This window comes from Amblyomma mixtum, chromosome 5 (genome assembly GCF_055824585.1).
Source record: "Amblyomma mixtum isolate Tamu chromosome 5, ASM5582458v1, whole genome shotgun sequence".
NCBI classification, from domain to species: domain Eukaryota; kingdom Metazoa; phylum Arthropoda; class Arachnida; order Ixodida; family Ixodidae; genus Amblyomma; species Amblyomma mixtum.
In genome coordinates, this window is record NC_143016.1 from 83,624,932 (window position 1) to 83,641,689 (window position 16,758).

Sequence of the window (16,758 nt, forward strand, 5' to 3'; positions counted from 1 at the left end):
TGCTGCCATGAAGTGATGTGTGTGCTCTGTAGTCACCAGATTGACCTGCACATTGCACCCCTCAGTGTCTGGTCGCCAGTGAGGGAATTGATGTTTTTCGTGATTTCGGCGTTCCGAAAACTTTTGTGGGCACCTGTACACATGCGTCATACTACCAGCATGGTCGGGGGCCTATTGTTACAAAGTTAATCGTTATAAATAACTGGCCCTTTCGTTTCACACTACCACTTCTGCATTCTGCTGTGCCTATTTGCGCGTGTGGACTTGTGTGGAGAGAAAGACTGCATTGTCGACCACGGCCACAGAACACCGTAGCGTAACGCTTCTTCCACTCTGCGCAGGCGCACTCAGCGCCGCACTCGTTTGCGTGCCGTTAAAAAGAATTGCCCGCGTTCAAGCGTATGACTGATGATTTCGTGTTCGATGACACAAATGATAAGAAACTGCGCTCCACAGCCGCCCTTCTATCATTTGGAACGTGCTCCCGCATACCAAGTACCGCTCTTCCAGAGGACAAGGCGAAGACAGCGGGAACGTTTCTTTTTGATGATGTCGATAACATACCGCAGCAGCCTCTCCTCCCTCACCCCTGCATTCGCCTTTGGCGTTCCTTTTGCCTTTTCTCAGACAATGCATCCTTGAAGTTATAGGGCGCTCTGACGCTACGAAAGAGAAAACCGGCGGGACAGTTAAGAAAACTGAACGCTTCGCATGAGAAAAGAGCTTCGAGAGACAGTGAACGGCGCTTATAAATTATTAAAACCAAGATTCCAATGAAGCAGCAAGGGATGGAAGTATCGTACACCGTATATATACTGCGAGTAAAATAAATCGGACAAGCACTCCCTGTTCGCGTTGTTATATCAAGTCGTTCTTTTATGCGACAGCGATCAGGCTCAAATGGACGGAAAATAAAATGGCATGCATGTCCGAGATCACGCTCGACTCCATTACGCTTAGAAAAAAGTGGAGCACAGACAAGAAGTGAAATGGAGTGCTTAAGGCCCCGGCTATTCGCGCCCGTGCAGGAAGGTATCCATCTGGGACTACGTTGTTTTGCTTGACTTTCTAGAAAGAATGGAACGCCCGTGTCTTGCGACATACAACGCTACATAGAGCCTATACGTATGTCTATGAGGACGGTGAAATAACCTCGCATCGGAACAGTGGGGCCTTTGTTCCCCGGACAAGTTGTTTCTGCGCCCGGGACTTACGAGTGCGCGGAGAGAACGTCTAACGGGGCCGCTCCGGTTGGGGAGTCGTGGATCGCGAGATTACCATGAGAATCGCTTCGCTTCAAATGGCCACTGCGCCACTTTGCATATGCGGTTTTGAATGCGAACGCCAGTGCGCGAATGAAGGCGGAGCGCCGTCCTTTCACTGTCGTCACAGGGCTTGCCACTGTGTCCGTGGTTGTGAATGAGCGCGTGTGGACGAGCCTGTGGTTATGAGGCCGAGCATGCAGATGATTTCGTGTGCGCATATTTGCAGCGCGGGAAAAAATGGAAAGAAAGGAGGCAATGGAAACCAATGTTCGATGATAGTGTACACTCTAAACTCGAATACGGCTATATGTGAGTAAAAAGGGACTAAGCTGTCCTCTTGTGCATGATAAGGGGAAGCACCGCGAATAGACAAGGACGAACGCAAGACAACAGGACTGGCGCTGAACTATCAACGGTTTATTGAAAGCAGGGAGCAGCTTTTATATGCGCAAACCACAACCCCGAATTCTCACATTTGCATATAAAAGCTGTTCCCTCCTTTCAGTAAACTGCTGGTACTAGTTCATCGCCAGTCCTGTTGTCGTGTGTTCGTCCTTGTCTATTCGCGCTGCTTGTTCTTATCGTGCATTCTGACCAATAAAAGCATAAATCAAGACTAGCGCATACCCATTTATACGGAGCGCGCCAAGGGACTACTTACTCTCGTTTTACTCCTTTATGCTTAAAGTGTAGTGATTTGCTTCGCCTGATCATTCATGCAACATGGTGGAAAGAGAGACAAAAAAAAAACTGGGCTGGGATTAGAGCTGCGGAAACGTTACCCCGAATGAAATGAAGGATTTTTGCCACGGAAGGATAAGGGATGAAAATTTTTGGATAAGGACCCACACTCGTAAATACGCCCAGTCATGTGCTCAGAGGACTATACGTAAATGAACGTCATTGGGGCTACACTTGCACACAGAGATTCAAGTTCAGAATGCCTGAGCGTGCCAAGCGAATCTCTCAGGAACAATGCACGGAGCGCACGTCTTGCATAGCTATACTCACTGGTCGAGGTAAAGCATGCCGAAATGATAGTAAGAACTAGGGGTGTGCGAATATTCGAAATTTTCGAATATGTTTCGAATATTATATTTTTAGTATTCGTATTCGATTCGAGATCCAAGTATTCGTGTTCTTTCGAATATTCGACCCGACACGAATATTCGTATCTAGCCGAATATTCATTGTGAGCACCGGCGTTCATTTCGGTCCGCAAGCCCTATCGACAGAGAGATAGCAGCATGGCGGCGCCCAGAGCAATGCGCATGGATGAAGGAAAATTTTTCGTTCGAATTTTTCCTTCGAGGAAGGTAAATATTTCCTTCCAAGGGCCAGCCGTAGCTGACTGCGCTGGTGAGCTTTTTTGTGGCTATACCTGCGAAGCTGCTATAGTCAGAGCTGTGCACGAAGTACTGTGCACGAAGTACCTCGCAATACGTGCCAGGTCAGTGCCAAGTGAGAGGGCATTTTCTGTTGCTCGAGGAGTAGTTTCAGCTAGAAGGGAACTACTGCCTGACCATGTGGAGCAGCTGGTTTTCCTTCACGACAACCTATTATGTTCATCCCAGCAACGTGCTTTTGTGCTGATGGGAAGCTAGCCTTAATCAATGCTGTGTACCAGCCATCCTCTCTGATATTTCCTCTCTTCTAAGAATAATTTTCGAGACTTTGATACTTTTTGTGCAGCCAAACACATCTTTTGTGTTCATTTAATCATCGATAGTTCAAGTGTGATGTTCTTGGGTGCTCAAATAAATGTTTTGTAGTGGTTAAATGCGTCTGTCCTTAATTATTCGATATTCGATTCGATATTCGGGATCAAGTATTCGTATTCGATTCGTATTCGAAAAATTTGATATTCGCACACCCCTAGTAAGAACGATGCGGCGGATGCCCCTCAAAGGAAGGCTCTGCAGTCAATGGTGTCGACCGATTTTCGGGACGCTGCGGCTAATCCGTTTAAGCAAAAGTTATCAATGCCAATAGTATTATATGGCTCAGCGGCAACAAAACCGGGCGTCGGGCGTTGACCACCAACACTGGCCCCCAAAAATCCCAGATGACCCCATAGAGATATCAAAGAATAAATTTACTTCCGAAGGTGCGGGAAATTAAGCCCAGGACTGTCAGATTGCGAGGCGAGCACGGAACCTATCGGCCACAAAACCGCTTTGCTTCTCGACGAACAAAAGTGAACCTAATGCATGCGTTGCCTGACTGTATGCTGATGAGTAGGTGTGCCGTTGAAGAGGAAGAGAAAAATAAATAGAAATAAAAAAAAGGTGATTTTGCATTCAAAGCAGATAAGTAGTCCTAAGTGCCGCCCGTAATTTTCCCCATTCATTTGCCACCCTTCGCGATTTCACGCTAGCAGGTCCAAGGGGAGCCGTCAAGGAGGAGCATCGGTCGAGGCCATTGCTGTGAGGGGCTGCTTTGAGAGGCATCTGCCGCTTCATTCTTTAGTTGTATCCGGCTATAGTCTTCCAGAAATATGCAGCAGGTTACTTGTATAGGGCTGACAACTTTATTCCAACTGGTGCGAAGGCAATAAGAGGGAGGTGTTTTGTTTGGAAGACTGAGTGGTTATTACAAATAGCTGAGGCAGTCATTCGTTTTCGTCTCCCGCTGCGTGATAACCGAGCGCATTTTTTAGGAGGAAACCCCGCAAGTTGGTTGGTTTATGGGGTTTAACGTCCCGAAGCGACTAAGGCTATGAGAGACGCCGCAGTGGAGGGCTACGGAAATTTCGACCACCTTGGGTTCTTTAACGTGCACTGACATCGCACAGCACACGGGCCTCTAGAATTTCGCCTCCATCGAAATTCGGCCGCCGCGGCCGGGATCGAACCCACGTCATTCGGGTCAGCAGCCGAGCGCCGTAACCACTGAGCCACCGTGGCGGCGAAACCCCGCAAGTGCATGCGTATTGAAAATTTATTTCGGCAGAAAGGGTTACATTGGTACAAACGCAATGAAATTATACAGCTATATGATATGCTATTTCACTGAGAGTGGTGGTTTATTTCATTAATACAGTACTGCATGATTTTAGTCGGCATCCCGGCTTTTGCATAATCACGCGTATGATGTTTAGAGCTGTAGTGGCGTGAATAAAGCCTGATGACAGGAGCGCTTTTCCGAAACGAACGGCTTCCGCTCGTTCGCTGACAAAACGAGATATGATAAGCGTGGACTCGCGTACGCAAAGATGACGGATAGCTGGACAGAGGAGGAAAAATAATTGCGCTGCGCCTAGGAATCGAAGCAGCGATTAGTTCACAGCAAGAGTGAGGTACTAATTAGATCGTGCTTGGAAAAATGCTAATATATTTAGCAGCATCCAAGCAAAGCTTGATACATTCACGTGGGCAACGTTACAACACACGCTGCAGTAACCGTTGCGGCCTCATATACTTTTAACGCTCGCCGTAAACGCTTTCGCATCAAGCAAACCTGTGTCCCAGAGCTCTAAAACAGTGCGGGCCCGTAGATTTGTTCTTTGGAGTCAGACCCAAGGCACGCGCTTCCTGGGTTCCGAACGGCTAGTTGGACAGGGGTCGTTCGTTGGAAGTATGACGTTGATAAAACTTCATGCTATTCTGGTGTCGCAACCTAATAAGGCAGTTTGCTGGGTCGTTGTGAGGAGTTGGTTAATTTTACTTACATTTCATTGTCCAGGTTTAAAAATAGTAATAGAAACACAAGCCACAAAAAGTGGCTAGAATTAGTTTGCTTCAATTAAATGGTTCTCACAGTAAACACCATTGAAAATGCAGTAGCGATAGTTTAGTATTAGCACTGAAAGAACTCCGCAAGTTCACCGAATATCGCGGACAACGAGAATTGAAACTGTACCACGTATCACCGATATAACACGAATCAAAGACGTATCGTTAGCAGTCAGCTGTATGTATAGCGGCGACCAAATCAGTAACCCGGACGTGCAACGTAATTATATAGCAGGCTGTAACAGTGGAATTTACACATGCCCAGATCTCTGGACCATAGAAGAGAGAAAAGGTCCCTGTCGAGCCTATCCTTAATATTTTTATCTGTGGTCCTCAGCGTCCCACAAGATGGAATAAACTGGTTGAACTAGAAAAAATAATAAATGTCCGGTAGATAACAACAGTGCGAGTTCTGTAGAGGCACTGCTTGAACACAGTGACTGTTTGAGATCGCCAACTTCGAAACCGAATGATCTACTCAGCATCTTTCTCATCCAGAAACTTAGCTGTGTAATTAACAAACCCGAGCTGTCGGCTCGCCGAAGAAGCCAACTACCCACCTGAGTTCGGAGGAGGAGCTGGCGGCGGCGGGGTGTCCCCGTAGAGTACAGCGTCTATCCACAGGCAGCGGTGGTAAAGACAACATCGCGTTGGCCGCACGGCACACAAGCGCTGAAACACGCTCCCGAGGTGACTTCGACGGGCGGCCGCCGTTGTTTGGGAGCCGCCGTTGGAACGCCGTCGTCGTCGGCGCGCGGGGACCGGAGGGCAGCACCTCCTTTCCTCGATCTTCCCTTTCTCGCCCTCCGACGGCATCCTCCTCAGCCTCCTCCTCGTGGCCGTGCTCTTTTCACCGACGCCGCTCTTCAACCGACGTGTTTATGTCACGCTTGTATGCAAATGACTCCTGATTCTTCCTGCTTTGAGAACTACTACTACTACTACTACTACTACTACTACTACTACTACTGCTGCTGCTGCTGCTGCTGCTGCTACTACTACTACTACAATTACTACTATCACCACTACTACGACTGAGCTACGAGCGGTAGCTCTGTGGTTATGGATTTCTGCCGCTCGGCACGAGACCACAGGTTCGATTCACAGCCACTTGCAAAATCTGCGTGAAAATGAAAAACATTTATGTACACATACACTTCAGGAGGTTAGGTATGAGCTGACCTAGAGGGGGCCAGTGGAGGGCAGATGGAGTCTCTGAGTAAGGCGAGTTCAAGCTTTCTGCTCTTGCTAATCCTCTACGGAAGTGATATGCCATATTATAATGAATTCATATGGCGTGTGCGCAACGTCGTTGCTGAGAGTATGCAATGGTGCTATTCTGCCTAGCACAAGTGTTCCTGATATCTTTGCTTAGTTGGCGCTGGCTTGTCGTAGAAATAATTATGGCCCAGCTGTTAGGTTCTGTGAGCAAAAAACACATTCAAACATAACTTCGTCCTGAAAGTCAATAACAGGCGCGAGATTAACACAGAACGCAAGATACAATAAAACACAGCACTACGTTCGTTTCTGTTATCATGGTAGCTCGTTCCCGGCGACCAGGTGAGCTACATTTTAGCTTAATCACGTTACGTCATGGAATAAGAAAAGTGATGAGATTTCTAGAGAAATAGCTGGGCCGTCGCTTCTTTTTTGTTACCTATTCTCCCTTTTCTCTCCTCTGCTGGCTGGTAGCGTAAACCTGTGGTGAAGAGTGATGGAAGGTGTGGGAATCTGGCTTTCCGCCGTCGCCTTTGCGCGGCTGTGCCGGCCTACCGCGTCGTTTCTCCTCTTTCCCTTGCTCCCGCCTCAGGCGGTGGAGAGGCGGCTAGGTGACTAATCACTGTCATTTGGCCTCAGCTCCGCCCCGGCTCCCCAATGGCCTTTGCCATTGGCGCCTTTTGGCGGGAATTCCGGGACCCGCTTTGGTGGCCGCGCACTGCGCGACCGTCCGAGCGGGGCCCAGAGAGAGGGATCCCTCCGAGACAGCGTAAGGTGCGTACGTTACTGTTTGTCCGTGCCGGCTTTGCCGCTCGGACCAGTGCTTACTCGAGCTCGCCCGCACGTGTCCTCTGACCTGCAGCGGCTCGAGCCTGTCCAGCGGGGTCCAGCGACCTCCGACAGGCGTACCTTGCGTTGTTTGCCCACTCTCTCTCGCAACCGGCCCAACGGCCGACACGAGAGAGGGATCACAGCACTGCCGCGGGGACATTCTCCTGCAGCGGCGTGCTAGCGGTGCGCATTACTCTGGTCGCTTCGTGCGCGCAGCGGAGCCTTGCTCCTCGCGCGCCCCCGGGACGGGGTGACGATTGAGTGTGTGTGTACTGCTGAAGGACGACGTGAATAAACGTCTCCTTGGTGAACTTGGAGGCCTATTTCTTTGCGGCGAATCGCTCTCCTCCCAGCGGAGGTTGAGTGCGCCGCGTCGGTGTCCCAGTGTGTGTGTGGTGACGGCTGATCGGGGCCCTTGGCTCGCGCGAAGCTCGAACCCGCGGTGGGTGGTGGCCTGTGTCCACTTAGGAACCCACAACTGGCGCCCAACGTGCTAAGTCATTGGCGCTTACGCCTTTGATGGCACATTAGCCGAGCAGGTCGCCTTGACGATCACGCTTGCGCACCGTGTCTACCACCCCCAGCGCGGCACTCGGCAGCTACATGTCGGCTCCCTACGGAGTTGTAGCGTCGTTTGATCCGCTGGCTGCTGTTCCTTCGAATAGCTAGACACCGTGGTTGGCCGCGGCCCCCATTGGGGTTTACGGTGACACAACCCAAAATGTCGACCACGCGGCTCCCATTGGAGCTGTATCGGAAGCACCCGGCGGTGCATCCGCTGGTCACATGCCTCAGCTGTGCAAGCTTTCCGCCCAGTGCGAGAGCAGTTCGTGTCACTCTGCCGCAACCGGCAGTTTCGAACAGCAGCAGCCGTGCCCCGCGAGCAGTCAATTCTGCTCTGGGAACGGCGAGGCGCTGGCCCGGTTCCCTGTGGAAACCACGCCGCTCATCGAACTAGGAGCCTTGCCTCCCTCGTTCGTGCAGCCCGCCCAAGCCTCCACTGAGGCAGGGGTGCAGTGCGCTCAGTTGGCTGATGCGGCTCCGCGAGCCTGCGGGTCGGCTGGCGCGCTGGGCTCTCCTGATACAGCATTACGACTTTTCCGTGCAGTGTCGAAAGGGGAGCACAAACGTGGTAGCTGACGCGCTATCCCGTGCCCCACTCGCCAGCGGCGCCTTGACGCCTGTAAGCGGAGGGGGCGAAACAGCGGACGAGCCGCCGGGCGGCAAGGAGGGGGAACCCGCAAACGGGTTAACCCATTCCGCTAACCAGGCGAGCAGCGCTTCGCAAAGCGGACGAGAGGCAAAGCTCTTCGTGAGCGCCTCGGAGGTGCCGACGCGAACGGAAATTTTGGCTGCAAACCTGAGTGGGGACGAGACCATGCTCCCCTCTGGGATGACTGGAATCGTTTTCAGCCGTAAGAGCTACTGAAAGCCCAGCAAAATGACCCCTTTTGTCGCGAGGTGAGCGACGGTCTCAGGGAGACGGAGCGCCGTGACGCTACTTGTATTGTAGCGGGCGCAGGGGGGCAGAAGCCAGCGTGTGTCGCGGCGAACCCCGGGGAGTCATATTTGCTGGACCATGACGAGCTCGTGCTGAAGTACATAGCCACCGATGACGAGTCCATCGACCCGTTCTAGGTGGTTATCCCCAAAAGTCTGAGAGGCGCACTTTTGCGATTCTCTCATGACGAACCACTGGCCGGTCATCTGAGTGGCTCCAAAGTTTTTGCAAAACTGAGTCATTCGGTGACGTGGCCTGGCATGAAGCGTGACATTTTCCGCTATTGCCGTTCCTGCCATGTCTGTCAAGCGGTGAAGTCACGGGGCGGCAAGCCGCCTGGAATGATGAAACCGTTTGACAGTGTGCGTCCGTGGCAGATGGTCACCTGCGATTTGATGGGGCCTTTCCGCAGGAGCAAGCAGGGGTTCAATGACCTGAAGGCCTACGCGTCACGGTCTGACGAGCTTGCGCCGGTACCCATTGGCACGGCCGCTCGATGCAAAGCGCAAAGCGAGGTGCGGCCAGCCACGTCGCGCCGCCGACAATGGGTGAGCATGTCCTGGCGGAGTTTACAGTCGCGGCCGCTGTTTTCGGTGGGGGCGCCACTATTCGGGGACAGGTCCCGGGAGTGGACTCCCGAAGCGCTCCTTGCTTCGTCGTGTTCGAGCGCGTTTGAGTCATGTAAAACCGCGTTTGCGTCGTGTAAAACCGCGTTTGCCTTCCATATTCAATGCAAAATAAAAACCACTACTACTACTACTCACGTTCCTCATGTCTGCAGTGCTTTCTTTGGATTTTCTGCTGTGCGCGTGAGTGAGCACGTTTGCCTCGCGTCTGCGGTGCTGGATTTTGACTTTTCGCGTGAATGAATGTTTGCCTCGTGTCTGCCGTGCACTCTTTGGGATTTTCGTGCATGCGTGTGTGGAGGTCAGGGACGTGCATGGGGCACGATGCCGCGCATCTGCCGTGTGCCACTGTCCGTCACGAACTCCAGAAAACAGCCAACTGTGAGATATCATGAGTTTCCCTCTGAACTACAGCGTCGAGAAGCGTGGCTGAAAATATCGCTCGCCAAGGACTGTCAGGGAAAGGAAGAGAGTGGGTGCCAAGCGACAGGTCTCTGGTATGTTCCTTGCATTTTACAGAGAATGACTACAAAAACTAAGGTCAAGGAAGGTTCTTGTGAATGGTTCCTTCCTTTCTTGTATGACCATGCAATAAAAGTGTCAAGTACTTTGTGGTTTTCTCGGCTGCAGGTGGGCGTATGAAGTTCCACAACTTCAGCTATGATCGTTTTTTTTTATAAATTGCAATAACTTGTGTATATAAGAGCCAAAATTCGACGTGACACGAAACGGAAATTTGCTGCGTGTGACCAGCTGTGCGTGTCCGTCTCATTCACGGTCTACATGGGGTAGCGAGAAGTGAATAAAAATCAGGGAGCACTTTGACGATCTAAAGTGCGAAGAGGCGAAAGCCTTTAACCGCCTCTGTCGCTGCCCTCTGCTTGGCGACTGTTGAAGATCGTTTGGCGACTCTTGAACGCTTCCGTACGGCATCGCGAGCGCGTTTCGTAGCGGGCGACATTGGAGCGCGCGCGGGTTGCATCCTTTCTCGATCAACGTTCAGAGAGCACCCGAGAGAGCTCTGGGTGATACGACCATTGTGCAAACTTTTGACGTCAGTGCACATGCGCCGAATTGTTAAACCACCTGAGGATTGCGCATGGGGCACTGCGCATGCGCAGTGTGCGCGTTTAGTGGGTATCATTAACTAATCATCATTACTGTTCGTACATCTACTGTTTCGCTCCTGTGCACCATTAGCAAGGTAATGGAGCATTTTATTTTTAAGCATATAAGCAGTTTTCTGGAAAATAATTTCTTTTCTGAGGGACAGCACGGTTTTCGACGTAGCCTATCCACGGTTACGCAACTACTACACACTACTAATGATCTCATGGTAGCTTTGGATCAGGGTGGGCAAATTGATATACTGTTCCTCGACTTCGAAAAGACGTTTGACCGAGTCTGTCACAAAAGGTTATTACTTAAGCTAAAAAGTGTATTGCAAAGTGAACAAATTTTGAATTGGCTTGATTGTTACTTATCCAATCGACAACAGTATGTCTGCATTGAAAACTCACTTTCTTCATCTGCCCCTGTATTATCCGGTGTATCACAAGGTTCTGTCCTTGAACCTCTTCTTTTTCTGATCTATTTAAATGACCTGTCTTTGGATTCCTCTGTACAATGCCGGTTCTTCGCCGATGACTGCATCGTGTACCAGGTCATCGAATCTGTGCAAGATCAAATTGTGCTACGTGATTACCTCTCTGCAATTAACAGTTGGTGTCAATCCTGGCGTATGAACCTAAATGTCTCTAAATGTGCCCACATGATGGTCACAAGAAAGAAAAAACCGTTAATATATACTTACAAAATTATCAATGCTGATGTCAAGCGGGTTGACAAGTTCAAATATCTTGGTGTTATAATTGACTCCAAATTAACGTGGAACGCACATGTTGAATATGTTGTGTCGGCGTCACTAAAAAAGCTGTGGTTATTAAAGCACCGCATGAGGCACTGCACTAGTGCAACAAAACTTGCAGCATTCACGACACTCGTTAAGCCAATTCTTGATTATTCTGACACTGTTTGGGACCCTCATACTAAGAAAAACATCAATCACATTGAAGGGGTACAAAAGAAAGCACTTCGATTCATTTTTAACGCTTACCATAGAAGTATCTCTGTTTCAGACCTGAGAACACGAGCTGGGCTCCCGTCGCTAGAAATTCGCCGTAAACTACACCGCCTACACATGATGTACGGTATTGCCAACCACCATGTCAAAATAAATTTTCATACTTACATGCACTTCAACGAATCCAGGAAAACGAGAGGCAAGCACAGCAAAACAATTGTAATGCCGCAGGTTAAAACTAACGCCTACCGCTCATCATTCTTTCCTCGAACCACAGCCGAGTGGAACGCCTTACCCTATGAAGTAGCTGACATGCCCTCAGTTGAATCTTTTGTTACGGCCGTGTCATCTTATCTATGATGCAGCAAGTATTTCTTTACAACGCTTCTTGCTTTGCCGTCCGCCTTTCAAAGTGTATTCCTTCTTTCTTTTTTTGTGTTTTTTTTATTGTGCATATTCCTTCGTGGCTGATTGTCAATAGCATGTTTTCTTTCTTTGCCGCTGTTAAACTCGCCTTAGCAATTGTTCAAGAACAATGTATCCACTCCTGCTTTGACTGCCAAGAGGCAGTTGGCAGTATTTGATAAATAAAAAATAATAAAAAATACTACTACACCATTAACTATCATTACTGACTTTTCAAGTAACCATTATTGACAGCTGCCGCGGACGCATGGACGGACGGACACGCTGGCGAGTCATGAGCCATAAAAGGCTTACGCCTTAAAAGTAGACCGAAAGCTTCAGGCGCATTAGTGCAACATCCTCAGGTACAGCCGCGCGCGCCGTCGTGCATCGTATAGGCGGCCGTTATGGACAGCGTTCAGGCATACACTTCCTACCTGCTGCGGTGATTGTGACATAATCGGCGTTTTCAATGACTACTTAAAAATGCAATCTTTAATGAGCAAGTAGAAAGTGCACTGTTTACGCCTCAAACAGTGAGCAACGGGCGTACCGACGCAGCTGTCGCGGCGTTTCCCTGCGAGCAGTTGTCCCCGAGCGGTGGCGCCGCGGCGGACGCACGGAGAACTAGGCCCAAGACGCCGTTTCTGTGCGACGTGGCGGGCCGCACCTCGCTTTGCGCTTTGTATCTAGCGGCCGTGCCATTGGTATCAAAGGCAAGCGCAAAGGCACAACTGGTGCTGCGGAACGCAAGCGTACGGAGCACCGGTACAATCTGAGGCGACGGTCACCGGTGTGATTGATGCCGGACGGCGGACTTTTCCGCAACCGAAGGCACGCAGCCTCAGCTAGCTGGCGAGCTTTCTCGTCAGGCCCTACCTAGGCGAAGCACGGTGTGTTATTTTTTTTTTGTTTTTGCAGCATGCTCAGTTCCAGCCTTGTGTGTTTATCAGTTTATTTATTTGTTTTGTTTAGTCAGTTTTTAGCCACTTTCGTTTCCAGCTTCTAACGTCTGTTTTCGTTCTAACGTAACATAGGCAACATGCGTTTGTGTTGGCGTTCAGTTTTTTTACCAGACATGTACATAGGCAAACTTCAGCCCGCTCGTGCTTGCTCTTATCTTCTAGAAGCAAAAGATGGGTGTCGTTTGTACGGCGCGCCTCTTCTCATTTCCGGCCCGACTGTGGGTGGTGGGCTCGTTAAGGAGCCGTGTGTCGCGGTGCGAGTTTTGTGCGGCCCGTATGGAGGGGAAGTTGGCGGGGCGTTTGGGGCGATGGGGGGGCGGAAAGTGCACCCTTTGACTCTCGCCGCGGCGCCTCTGGACGCTTCTGATTAGAGTCACTGGAAAAAATTGACTCTACTTCTGATGAGGGGGATCGTTGTCGCCGACCAGCGTCCGCGTACGTGCCGGTGTATGCGTGGTTGTGGCTGTGACTGCGTGCGCGCGTAACCATGAGCCAAGGCGACGCCTGTGAGTTGTGCCGTTGTGTCCTTCTGCGTGAGCGCGAGGATGAGAAGGACCCCTCGCTGTGGGCAAGGTTACACATCTGGACGCCGCCGAACGTCCTCGCCCGTTTCAGCCGGCGTGAAAGGGGTGCACTAACTTTCTTGTGCCCGAACGTGATGTCGTGTCCAAGGGCGCGAGGTCAGTGCTCTGCCGCGGCCCCGTCGTCATCAACGAACCATACATCAACGGAAAGAAGACCGCCATCAGTCGTCGGCCCTCCGAACCCGTTCAACTTGAAGTCTGCGAGCGGTGAGTCGCCGACCGGCCCACTGGGCCGCGCCATCGAACTTTGAGGCTGACATCCACCTGTCACATAGTTGTACAGTTGAATTCACAGCGCCTTGTGTACCGTGTATATAATCTGCAAGCTGTTTTGATTTACTGAAGCGTATGCCAGTGTTTGTTTGTTTGCCTTGTTTTTTCCCTTTGTTTTTTACGTTGTTGTGGCTGGAACTGAAGTGTAGCTAGTTTTTTTTGTGTATTCATTTCTTTATTTTGGAACTGAAGTGTAGCGTATTTTTTTTTGTTCATTGATTTCTTTATTTTGGCCGCGTGCTTTGCCGATGGGTAGGAGGGCATTTAAGGAGAGGGGGATGTGGGAATCTGGCTTTCCGCCGTCGCCTTTGCGCGGCTGTGCCGGCCTACCGCGTCGTTTCTCCTCTTTCCCTTGCTCCCGCCTCAGGCGGTGGAGAGGCGGCTAGGTGACTAATCACTGTCATTTGGCCTCAGCTCCGCCCCGGCTCCCCAATGGCCTTTGCCATTGGCGCCTTTTGGCGGGAATTCCGGGACCCGCTTTGGTGGCCGCGCACTGCGCGACCGTCCGAGCGGGGCCCAGAGAGAGAGATCCCTCCGAGACAGCGAAAGGTGCGTACGTTACTGTTTGTCCGTGCCGGCCTCTGCCGTTCGGACCAGTGCTTACTCGAGCTCGCCCGCACGTGTCCTCTGACCTGCAGCGGCTCGAGCCTGTCCAGCGGGGTCCAGCGACCTCTGACAGGCGTACCTTGCGTTGAATGCCCACTCTCTCTCGCAACCGGCCCAACGGTCGACACGAGAGAGAGATCACAGCACTGCCGCGGGGACATTCTCCTGCAGCGGCGTGTTAGCGGCGCGCATTACTCTGGTCGCTTCGTGCGCGCAGCGGAGCCTTGCTCCTCGCGCGCCCCCGGGACGGGGTGACTATTGAGTGTTTGTGTACCTGCTGAAGGACGACGTGAATAAACGTCTCCTTTGTGAACTTGGAGGCCTATTTCTTTGCGGCGAATCGCTCTTCTCCCAGCGGAGGTTGAGTGCGCCGCATCGGTGTCCCAGTGTGTGTGGTGACGGCTGATCGGGGCCCTTGGCTCGCGCGAAGCTCGAACCCGCGGTGGGTGGTGGCCTGTGTCCACTTAGAAACCCACAAAGGCTGCCTGTGAACAACGAACCATGTGCAACGGGCAAGGCAACGACTGTAGCCCTTGAATGGCAAGCTGCTTCACTGCAAAGATTCACTATTGAAATATTGCTTTAGCATTGGGTTTGCGACGTATGGCGCTCCCTTTGACGAAATATGAGGTGTCAGTGCGGATCGCACTTTAGCCTAAATGGACATAAACTTATTGCTATAGTAAATCATCTTGATACATCTTTTCTCATGGGGTTCACGCTTGCAGGCTAACCCGTTCTATAAGCTAGGAATACTCTACTGAATGAAATGCATTATGATATGTGTTTACACAGTGCGCTGTAAACAGATAAAAAAGGAGTTATTTCTCACCTAGCTCACTCCCCTTTATAGAAACGAATGCGATAGAGGACATATTACTCCGTTTTTACTCCCTTATGGGCGTATTGATGTTTAGAGTTCTTGTAGCACTTGTGTTGAAGGAGCTCCCATGGACGCATATGTATCTTCGACACTATCATCTACGCATGAGTCACATGGGTGCTCGTCCGTTATCCAGTTGAGCTTAGACCTGTATGGGTGAGGTGGGCTTCCACTGGAGCCTATGCATTAAACCTATGTGCAGGGTAAGCAAAGGTGCAGAGCAGAGTAGGCGGAGCTTTTCATAGGTACACTTGCACACCTGTGCGGATGAACGGACGGAGGAAAATTAGCGGATACGACAAAACCAAGACTTGACCGTATAAGTGCAAGGCCTTGTACTAAGAGACTCTATTTAGGGGCTCTTAAACGTCCACCGATAACTATGTAATCACAGGCATGGTAATCTTTGCACACACAGGGATGCAAACACTTCGGCCGCTGCGGTGGCTCAGTGGTTATGGTGCTCGCCTGCTGACCCGAAAGATGCGGCTTCGATATCGGCCGCAGCCGGTTGCATCTCAATGGAGGCGAAATAATAATAATGTTTATTTCAACTACTTTATACAAATGCGGGACCTGCCGAAGCCACGGAAGGCTTGAGTGGCAGCGCCCGGCAGCAGCTAACACACCTGGTATACACTAAAAGACAGACACAGCAGAACCGTGGAAACATTCTCAGTTCAAAGAAAAGAGAAAAAAAAAGAGGGAAAAAGACAACACGGCACTGACGAGTTAGTAGTAACTAACAACGTAATTTAACCAGCAACGATTTCAGTGCATTACGGGTGTTAAGCGAAAATATTTATTTAGTTATTTGGTTGAGGACTTGCGGCACATATTACTTCCGAAGGCCAGTGCTTCTGGGTAGTACAAAGCGGCCCTGATTTCGAAGATCGCGAACAGGAACATAAGGTATAGAAAATTCTAGAGGCCCGTGTACCGTGCGATGTGAGTGCGCGTTAAAGAACCCCAGTTGGTTGAAATTATCCGGAGCCTTCCACTACGACGTCCCTTGTAGCCTCAGTCACTTTGAGACGTTAACTCCATTAAACGAAACCAAAGCAAACACTTCGAATGGGACCGAAGTGCTTTCGGGTGTCCTCCCAGTGAAGTCGCTTCGACAAAGAGTCGAACCCGCGATCTCGTTCTCAGATCTAGAACACCATACAGCCACTGTGCCTTCCTCCCAAGGACTGCGCCCTCCGAGAGCCGTCGCACTTCGCTGCTGAAGGCGCGCTTTTCAGGGCCCGCGCTTTGTTCTTGCTGCGCCCCCGAAAACTCGCGGCACAAGTTACGCCAACCTTATTGCGTCGCGCTACTTACCCCACCTTCCATTATCGCCGGCCGACTGGTCGGCCAACACGCGGCCACGACGACTGAGTCGCTTACAGGCGTCCCTCCTGCCCGCGTCGGCATGCGAGAGGAGGCCGCCGATATATTTATATACGACAGGTCTTGTCTGATATACGCTCGCTCGTTTCGTCTCCTATCCGTTCCCGACAGCCATTTTTCTTTCCTTTTGACCGAGCCGGCGGAGTGCGGGCATGCGCTGCTGGCGCAGCCTCGATCTTTTCCGCTCAAATTAGCCGCAGTGGACCGTGCGACCCCGAATGAAGCTAACGAGCAGCAGTGGAGGAGGCTGTAGAGTTAAAGTAGGGACTGCGGAGCTGTCTCTGCTTGAGACGGGCGGGCAGGTGTTCTGGAAGCCGGCAATTTCAGGTGGCAGTTTTCCGAGGCCCCGTGCGGGCACTGGGACTAAGAATACAGGCCATAGCATTAAA

At 50.9% G+C, this 16,758-nt stretch overlaps 1 protein-coding gene across 1 annotated transcript in view; it reads right to left on the bottom strand.

The window, feature by feature from the left end:
• Nucleotides 1-5,756, bottom strand: part of LOC149342852 (beta-1,4-mannosyl-glycoprotein 4-beta-N-acetylglucosaminyltransferase-like) — a 49,500-nt gene extending 43,744 nt beyond the window's left edge. Inside the window, exon 1 of the mRNA XM_089542246.1 lies at nucleotides 5,560-5,756. The gene's annotated coding sequence lies outside the window, so the exon portion shown is untranslated. The remainder of the gene's footprint in view (nucleotides 1-5,559) is intronic.
• Between the last annotated feature and the right edge of the window lie 11,002 nt (nucleotides 5,757-16,758).